This window comes from Oreochromis niloticus, linkage group LG3, assembly GCF_001858045.2.
Source record: "Oreochromis niloticus isolate F11D_XX linkage group LG3, O_niloticus_UMD_NMBU, whole genome shotgun sequence".
Classification (NCBI taxonomy): domain Eukaryota; kingdom Metazoa; phylum Chordata; class Actinopteri; order Cichliformes; family Cichlidae; genus Oreochromis; species Oreochromis niloticus.
This window is the reverse complement of record NC_031967.2, coordinates 73,112,032-73,122,171: the sequence shown is the minus strand read 5'-3', so window position 1 is coordinate 73,122,171 and position 10,140 is coordinate 73,112,032.

Sequence of the window (10,140 nt, the reverse complement as noted above, 5' to 3'; positions counted from 1 at the left end):
TTAAATTACAGTCACAAACAAGCAAACAAAAACATAGTCCTCTACACATTTTTCTAATGTGATGCAGGACTGCTTCAAAAACTATAATAAATGGTTTGGTATACCAGTGACATTTGTCCGACTAACACGCTTCACAAAAGTCCTAAAAAAGGAACTATGAAAAACAACAAACAAACTGGCATTCAACATTTTAATAAATTATTATAAATCCTATAGACAATGGCATCAGTAAGGATTGATCTATTAAAAATTGAGTAAAATTTATTCAATTTTGTGTGCCTACATAGTACCAAACTAACATCTAGATCAAATAGTTTACTTGCAGGGAGTCATATAAATAAAAGAACAAGGGATTCTTCAAATTGAGAACTGTAATAGGAGTAATATAAGAACATTGATCCAACATAAAAGAAATCCATTTGTTATAGGAGGTCAATCGTTTCAGACATTTCTTTGACTTTGTGTGCCAAAAAAAAATACTGATGTTTTCACTAGCTTTTGGATTTCTGTGTGGTATCTAACAAGTGATAACACCTTCAGTGTTCATGTAGAAACAAAATAGTACATTTATATGGACAGACCTGTATATTACAACATTTCTTAAGCTCAGCTGCGAAATGCAGGAATAACAGAAGGATTAATCATTTTGTTAAATTTTGTTATTTGTGTGAAGTTGCTTTTTTTTCCTTGCAGTGCATTAATGAAACACTTCAGAACATGTGAATACGCTTTTCTTTGAACGAAATTGCGCACAGTTCAATATTCTTAAGATTACAACTTTTTTTTTTAAAGAGGAGAATTACATTGAATTACTTGTGTTATTACATTTTATATGTCTTGTCATTCCACCATTAGAACTCAATTCTGGATTAAACTTTTCAGTGACCTGAGGGAGAGGCATCTTTTCAACGGCAGTCATGAACATAAACGCCTTCTACGATAGGTCTTCCTCAATGCCTTGCAAAAAGAGCCTGACAAGTACAGAGATGTCTGGAACACTCACACCATCCGACCTGCGCCAATCTTGTTGTCCATCTGGTAAACCAGAAGTCATGTATCACCTACCTCATAGGTATGTATTTAGTCCATGTATTTTATTTGATAGTTATACTCAAATTTTTCTTCCTAGGTATAGTGTATTGTATGTGCAGGATACCTGTCCAGCTTGCTGTTAGTCCACCTTTTGTTCATTTATAAAATGGTTCAGGAACAGTCCATCCCTTATGTGCACTCTTTTCTTTCTTGACCTAACCACTTGAGTTAGGTAAGCAGTATGTCATTTAGGTTTAACAATTTGCCCTAACTGTTACTCACTTTAGCAATTGAATAGTGTGTTTTGTTGTTTTTACATTTTTTGCTGAATAGAAATTAAAGCTGCCACTTGTGTTTTGCCATTAGTTCTGTTCTCTGACTTCATGCACATACGTTTTATTTTTATATTTCTTTTTCAAAAAAACCAAAAAAAACCAAAAACATGTTACACAATCATATTTTAACTTTGGATCACATCTTGGCTAAAAACGACAAATGTAGATATGCATAATTAAGATTCTTTAAAATCACAATTTCCAGAACTGACTTTTAATTATAAGATTGACTTTGGACTTTTGCGGTAACCTTGAAGGATAGTACCTGGAGAAGTGACTGAATTTGTTCATTTTTCTGACTGACCTAAGGTATGGTGGAAGAGAGTGTGGATTCCAAGTGCCTCAAGAAATCCTGCACCAGTTTGATCACATTCTACCTGCTCAGTACAGTCTATGTGGGGACGACAATCTCCAGGTTCATTTCACAAACTCGGAAAGACAGAGTGAGCTCCCTCAACCAGTCAACTGGACTACTGCAGTTGAAAATTATATAACACTCAAAAATATGACTGGACTTTAGAAGTCAATGTAAAATCATCTGCTAGATGTGGGTAGAATTACCACTGACACTAATTGTCACAAACCAACTTTAATGAGCATTTATGTAAAAAAAAAAAAAAAAAAAAAAATAGTACTAAGGTTTTTATATAAATAGTTTCACTATCGTCAACTTTTCAGTGTGTACGCTTTCTACCTGAAGAAATCAAAAGACCATACTGTACAAAATAACTTGTTCCTTTTAATTAGGTACTGTACAAAAAATGTAATCAAACACAGAAGTGTTTGATTAAATAAAGCCTTTTAACTGAAGTTATCAAATTTTTTCCCTGTGTTATTATACTAGCATGTCTCAGTACATTAGAATACTTCAGAAATGTTTTATTTTGTTACTTTGGCAATTTCTTAACACAGTGAAATATGTCTAACTTTTTCAATTGTCCCAATATGATATTATGCTTTTGAAATTCCAAAACCTGTTAGAACTTTTTGCAATGCATTAAACTTTATGTGATTTACAGAAATTATTATAAATTATTAGAAACAACATTTTCAGATTTTAAAATCACAAACTTCAAATGTTTACTAAAACCATAAATGTGGCTTAAAAGCAAAAGGACTTGGACCAAAAAAGCAAAACTTCACATCCGAAACTATTGTGTTAAGAAAGTAACCTACATTCTTATCTAGCTAAGACACTCATCCTGCTACAAAAAAGAAGTCCTCCTGAAAAAGGTCTTGCATTTAGAATATACTTCGTCCGTCCTTTAAATTTCATGGGAATAAAAAAACTAACAATTTATTCTTCTGAAAAGATTTTGTTAAATGGGCACTTAATAGTCTGAATTCTATACCTTTGGATGGAAAGATGGTTTTGGTTGGTGAAGTACCACTGAATGTAATCCGCTACTACCTTCTTCTTATCCTCCAGTGTCCTCATGAATCGATAGCATCCTGCTGTCTGTAGCATGCTTGAGTGTTTTTCTGAGATTACTCGGAGCTCACTTAGAGATGTTGCATTCTTTACCTAAAGAGAAAAATATATATTACACACACACATACACATGCACATCCTTCGCATGCTGTCTATTAATGTGCAATTTAACACAGTCTTGGATTACACAATCAGTAATCATTTCAGGCATCGGTTAGTTACCAAGATTATGTTAAGTGGATAACTAAGACTAAAATTTTGCATTTATTGGCGTTTGTCATAATCATAACATCACAAATTTACCTCTAGTAGAGCCTTCTTGATTTCTTCATCTGGTATATCATCAATTGGTACCTCGAATGTCTTGTCTTTTCCAACAAGGTACATAAAGAAGTTTGGAGATAAACAACATGGCCCTGGACCACCATGGACAATGGAAACTGCAATCATTCTTCCAATGTAGAAATATTCATTTTCATCATTTTCGTCAGTCCCACAGATCCATCCTCCTCCTTCTCTTTGTCCTCCTTTCCTCCATCTTTGTTGTCTTCATCCTTCTCTTGTCCTCCTGTCTGACCTGCAGGTGAGAAACAGGTGTGAGGTGTCAGCTGTCAGGTAGGTGATGAGTGAAGAACAGAACAGAATCCATTTCCTCTTCAAACTGCTGTCAGACATTATCCACTGCCAGTAGCGGTTTTAGATACGGACAACACAGGCGGTTGCCCGGGGCGGCATCATGGTGGGGGTCGGCATCACGGGCATCGGCAAAAAAAAAAAATGCTCGTAGTCATGTTGCCCCGACGTCATGCCAGCGCATATTGGGAATGGCATAGGCACTGGTCAGTTTTCTATCGCCCATTTGCTGAGAGTAAGGGCGCCCTCCGTTTGCGAGGTTTGCGAGGTATACTTTATTAATCTGATGAGGAAATTATGTGTGTTACAATTGCTCCAAGAAGAAATGGTAAAAATAGCAACAGTAACAGACTAAACTCCAAACTACATTATGTTACAGATTTTAATATTAATTAGTCATTGTCAATTGTTGATTTGTCCTGTTCTCATTGTATGACGAATTATGATGTCTGTTTGACAGCTATTTGCATACCATGCATAATATCTCTCTCTCTCTTCATATGTGTTTGTGTGTGTACAACAGTTTTATGTTAATGTACAAGCCTTAATATGTTTTGTCTGTGTCTGTGTGTGTGTGTGTGTGGGGGGGGGGGGGGATTTCGCCCAGGGCGCCAAACAGGCTAGGACCGCCACTGGTTGTGTGTAAAACAAAATAAAGGTTAGTGACATTTGAACTTAAGTTGAGTGTACATCTTTTTATTTGTAATGATGCAGCTACTTGAAACGTAAAAACTGTTGTGTTGGAAAAATAATTTGTGATCTGGGTAGTCTTTCTGCCAAAACATGTGTCAGGTTCACTCTCATGCCCATGTCTTGGATTGAATCCAACACAGCAGAGAGAACATCTGCCATCATAGCTGCCATGTAGCGCTAGTATTTTCCAACAGTCACCGGTCTAGCTCTGAATATCTTGTATACTTGGCTCCATGAAATTTTAAACTTGGGTTCTCCAACACTTTCCCCATCTTGATAAAAAGGCTGTTCAAAAACATAAATATGATAATATATATTTGATTTAAAACAAATCCCAGCATAACATAGGGGTGAGCGATATGGCAAAATTTTAATATCACAATTTTGATTTCATCATGATTTTAGTTGAGTTTGTACTCAAGAAGACTGCTATCAATGTCTCCATAAAGCCTTTTTAACTACAAATTTAATTTTCATCATAATATTACATCTTATTTATTTGACCTTTTTTATTAATATGAACACTGGCATTGTTTCAGTAAAAATGACGGAGAAGAGCAGAGCAGGATTCAAACCCTCCCCAGATTAGGAGATTGTGATAACTTTATCTCAGTTTGATTTTTTATTGTCATAGTGCCAAGCCCCAAGCATAACATGTTTACCACCTTAAGAAAATGATTACAGTTTACATACCTGTTCCCTGTTTACATTGTTGTTGTGATCCAGAGCAGCAAGCATGGAGGCGTGGATCATCACATCATATCCAAAATGTGTTCTGTTAGGGAGGCATTTGGGGTACATGGATATACCTGAAACAAATTTGAAATCAAGGATCTCAGTTGTATCTTGCCAATATAAGATTAGAGACTGTATAAGTGAAATAAAGTGAATTTTTGTTATACGTCTAGTGTTGTTGTGTGAATGCACTTTGTCAGATGATCCAGGTCTTTCAAAAGTCTGTCACAATCTTCACGAGTGCATCCCTGATCATCAAAGGGGTTATGGGCACATTGGTCATAATGTCTGTTCCCTGGCCACTCGTGTCAGTTGGTTACATTGTGTATTACTGATATCCGTTTCTCCTTCAAAAGCGACGCATCACCCTCACAAGTTTGTGCACTCCACCACAGATGATTGATAATGGATGGAATCCAAGGTCCCAGACCTTCACAAACCTTTCTCTTAGCCGCATGGCAGGGATCAAATTGGTGAAGCTTTTTGAGATTGCTGACCCTCATTTGTTTTACAATTTGAGGATGTCTGTCAGTGGAAATGGTTCAGACCTTGACTTTTTTCCCTCTATGGTTTTAAGAGCTTCTTTAAATCCTTTTATTTCCATGGCATTAGAGTTTGATACTTGGATGACAATTACTACCCTGAAATTCACTACTTTTTTTTACTTTGTGCATCTAAGAAGGTGTATGTGCAGTAATTGGCTGTGTCATGGTCCTGGGTCAATGACCCAGCATTTTGTGTTTATTATTATTATTATCATTATTATTATTAGTAGTAGTAGTATGTTATGTTTCTGTTCTTATGACTACATATAATTGGGGTTGGATGTTGTAGTTCTTTGGTTACACTTTATGCTCCCGGTCAGTTTTGTGTTCATTGTTACGTCAGTGTATACTTCCTGTTTTACTTTGTGGATCCATGTGGGACTTCACTGTGTTGAGTTTTTTGCTCTCCCTGTCTGTGTAATTAGGATCAGCTCTGCCTCCCTTCGGTTTGCCATTTTGTGTTCCCCAGCGTGTGTATATATAGTGTCTGGTTACCTGTGTTCATCGTTGGTTCGTCGTGTTGTTTGGTCATCTCTGCGTCTCTCTACTCCTTATTCTGCTCTCCATTCCCTGCTCTTCATCCCATGCTTAATCTCCTTATGTTTTCCCCTGCATGTGATTTTGTGAGTTTGGGGTTTTGTTTGTTATTAGTTTTCCCCAGTTTAGGCTTATGTTTAGCTTTGCCCTCGCTTTTGTTATATATCGGTCACTGTAAATAAATTCGATCGCATCACTGCTGCTGTCTGCCACTGAAAAAACTGTTGCTGTCAAAAGCAGGTTTCCTTGCCCTTTAGTGCCACTCAAAGTAGGCTGAAGCTGTGTCCCAATTGGGCGACCGCACACTTCGTAGTACGTGCACTTCGCGGGTTACGTGGAGCGGGTACTGTGAAGTGCGAGAAGGGCGGAAGTGAGAGGCTTGTGAAATAGGACGGTCTATGGGACTAGCTGCTCAGGTTGCCTAGCAACCATGATACTAACTGGTAGAAACGTTTCATACAGCTTTGTTTGACAGAATTGAAGGACAAAAATGTTTTTTGTCTGTTTGTTTTGTTTTATGAGATGTTTCAGAGAGTATCTGAGGCTGAGACCACGGGACTGTAAAACATGATTGTTGGGTTTCATTTCTGTTTTCAACTGTAGTTTTAAGATTAGGTATTAAATAACAATTATTAAATTATCACTAGTAATAATTTCCTAATTAATAATAAATTAATAATAATAATTACTAGTAAATAACAATTAGCTAATGTTGCACATGAGACTAAAGCCATCTCACTTTGGTAATGTAAATACAGTATGGCCAATATTATATTTATTATTATATTAATTATGATTTAATAAAGCAGTGAGCTTGAACTCTGTTTCAAATACTGAGCTTCAGGAAAGATTCAAGCTGCATTTATTTAAATTTACTATCACTTTATATCTTCACTCAAAGACAAGCATCTTTAACAGTGATGTATTATATATAAGAGACAATATTAATATGTTGGAATTACTAAATCTGCCCGAATGCTTACATATATGTGGGAAAAGAAAATTTTTGAGCTGGAATTGTCAGGGTCCTGGGTCTGAGTTACCCAGGGACTCTGAGCAGTTTTGGACTAATATTATAATATATGTATTTTGTATTGCTGTCCCTCGTTTTCCCTGCATATGTGTCTGTGTGGGTGTGGCCCTGACAGGTGATTGGCCACACCTGAAGACCATGTCACACCTGCAGCTGATCAGGTCTCGTCGGAGGAGCTACTTGAGAGTGTGGTGGAGCTCTCTCGGACGTGGGATCACTGCGTGACTTGACGTTAGTCTCTCGGCCAGTCAGTACGATTGTTCTTCCGCATTGTGTGTGTCTTATCGCTGTCTGTTTGTCATCTCCCCAGGAGAAGCGGGGAGACAAGACAGCGAGCACGGGGTGCTCAGACATCAAGGAGCCGGGAGAAGGGACACTGACACTGGGAAAAGGACACGTCACGGGAGTCGGGAGTGCACAGAGGATTGACTGTTATTTCCTTTACCACTGTAAATAAACGCACTGTTTGCTCACAGAGCACCGCGCCTGGGTCCTCATTCCCTACACCTCACGGTCTGCCATGCCGAACCGTGACAGGAATAATGGTCTTTGATAAAACAAAGAGTAGACTGATAAATATTCCTTGATTGGGTAAGAAAATCATATTATATTATAACTGCTTTAAGTCATATAGAATAGATATCAGTGTTACGGCCGGGTGCGCTGGTGTGAAGATGAGGTAGACCCAAAAGCAGACACGGTAGAGACAGAACTAAGTTTCCAAAAATAAAGCGAGCCTTTATTGTGGCTGATGGCATGAGAACAACACTAGAGACATACTGAAACTGGGAAAACTAAGGAGACTAAGAACACTGTAAACTAAAGACTATGACTCTCTGTGAAAGAACTATGAAAAACTATGAACACAGAGTAACTAGGAATGCTATGAAACACAGTGAAACAATGAGGAAAAACTATGAAATCTACGGCGAGGATCACAGATGACCTGACAAAAAACAGTAAGAGACAAAGGACTTAAATATACACATGGGGAAACAGCTGACTAGGATGAACATAATGATGCACAGGAAATGGTAAATGGTCTGGTTCTTATAATATAGCACGTTTCTACTCTGTCTGAGCACTCAAAGCGCTTTATACAACTAATTCATTCACCCAATCCCTTTTAAGCTTAAATGCTAAGTATCCAACATTCATACACATTCACACTCCGATGGGTGCATCGGATAGTATCTTGCCCAAGGATATTTGGCATGCAGACTGGAGCAGCCTGGGATCGAACCACCAACCCTCTGGTTACTGGCTGATCCACTCTGCCACCTGAGGTACAACCACCCCTTAAATGTAATGTAAACCAAAAACACAAAGACGCATGACACGAACTTGACAACATTAACAAGGCAGGCTAAATGGGTCAAACTGGGCAGAAAGTATACAAACACATAACATCCTTATAGAATATGATGTAACACTATAGATCAACTTACCTCAGAATATATAAAGCATATAAACAGTTACAGCAATATGATGCAACAAACACAGCAGTACTACTAATCCAAAATACTCAAAGCTTCATAGAACTGAAACAAACATTTATTTTTAGCTCCATTCTGCTGCTGATACATACTTTAGGTTTCTGAATATTAAACTTGTTGCTGCCTTTCATAGTGTGTAACTTGAAGGCCCTGAGTACTTTCTCCCACACTGAAAACACTGGGATGATAAAATTATTTGAACATTACCTAATAAGACTGATTCAGGACAGACAATTAGTTATTTTAAACTTTTCTAGCAGTCCTTCACAAACAGGGAACAGTCTGTCTATTCTCTCCATCTGTCAGCTGCTGCTGGCTCTTCCTCCTCCTCTTCCTCACACACTGCTGAGTTTGTCCTGGTGGATCATCAGGGGTGCAAAGCCTTTATTTTTACAAGCCGGATGACTTGAATGATGCTGCGAAGCATGAAAATGCCATTGGGTCTGCTGTGGTGATTTATAGTTATCAATTCTTTTCAAATGTATTTTTTAGAAAAATCTAGAAAAATAAAAAGTGCATGCAAACCAGTAAACAAATTTAAAGAAACAAGTACTGTTGAGAAACTATAATACAAAAATTTCAACTAAAATTCTCAACAACAAAAACAACTGGTGAATATATAAGGCAAAGCCTTCCTGCTCTTCACTGACACGGGAGCAGCGACTGACTGTTTTGTCTTTGCTGAATGCACAGCATTGCAAACAAGAGCAGAAATTAAAGTAAAGAATCGATCTCACCAGGCTAGAATCGATCCCATACCGATGAAGACTTGGTATCGATTAATAACGCGATGAATAATGCGATATTGATTCATTAAATCCTGAATTGATTTCTAAATATAAATGTATTTTCTCATAAACACAGGGAGCTCACAAAACTATTTCAATGACCACCAAACAGTTAAAACAATAAATGAGAGCAGGTGAACAGATTCGACACAAAGACGTGAACACAAAGCGCGGACCCGATGCATCAGTGACATGCCGTCTTTCTCACCCGACGACACGAACACGGACACGCCGTCGGGGCAGAAAGTCAACATCTCACTGATTCTGAGCTGCAGCTTTTGTTCCTCTCTGACTAAAAGAAAGCTTCATTTTTGCTGTTTAATACATTTGTTTTTTAATTATGCCAAATTGAAAAACGCATAGCTTGGTGTTTTTCTGTGTTTTATCCTCAGTTACTTTGAGACAGTTAATGAGTCAAAATTGAATTTAATCAAAATGATTATAGAAATCAGTGACGATACCCAGTCCTAGTGAGTAGCCTAAGCCCAACAGAAGTGGATGTAGCTGTGGGTAATGAGAATATGATGAAAAGGTTGTGTTATGAAATCAGTTTCACCCCGGTTCTTTTTATTCCTCGGGCATCTAGAGACAGCTCCAGACTCAGTAGTCATTTTCACAAAAATCTTTATTTATCTTCATTTAAGCATGCATCTTCTAGAAGGGGAGACGAGCAAGGCCAGTGTCCCTCTGCAAATCTTCCATAAAACCCCCATGGTGTGCTGCAAACTCTGTGTCTGTGTGCGTATGCACGAGGACGTGAGTGCCTGTGTGTGCGCATACCTGTGTGTCAATGTGAGTGCACGTGAATGAGTGTGCATGTAGCTGTGGGTGCGCAACAGTTAAAGCACTGTGTGTGTGTCTCTGTATCTGCGGCTTCCTGC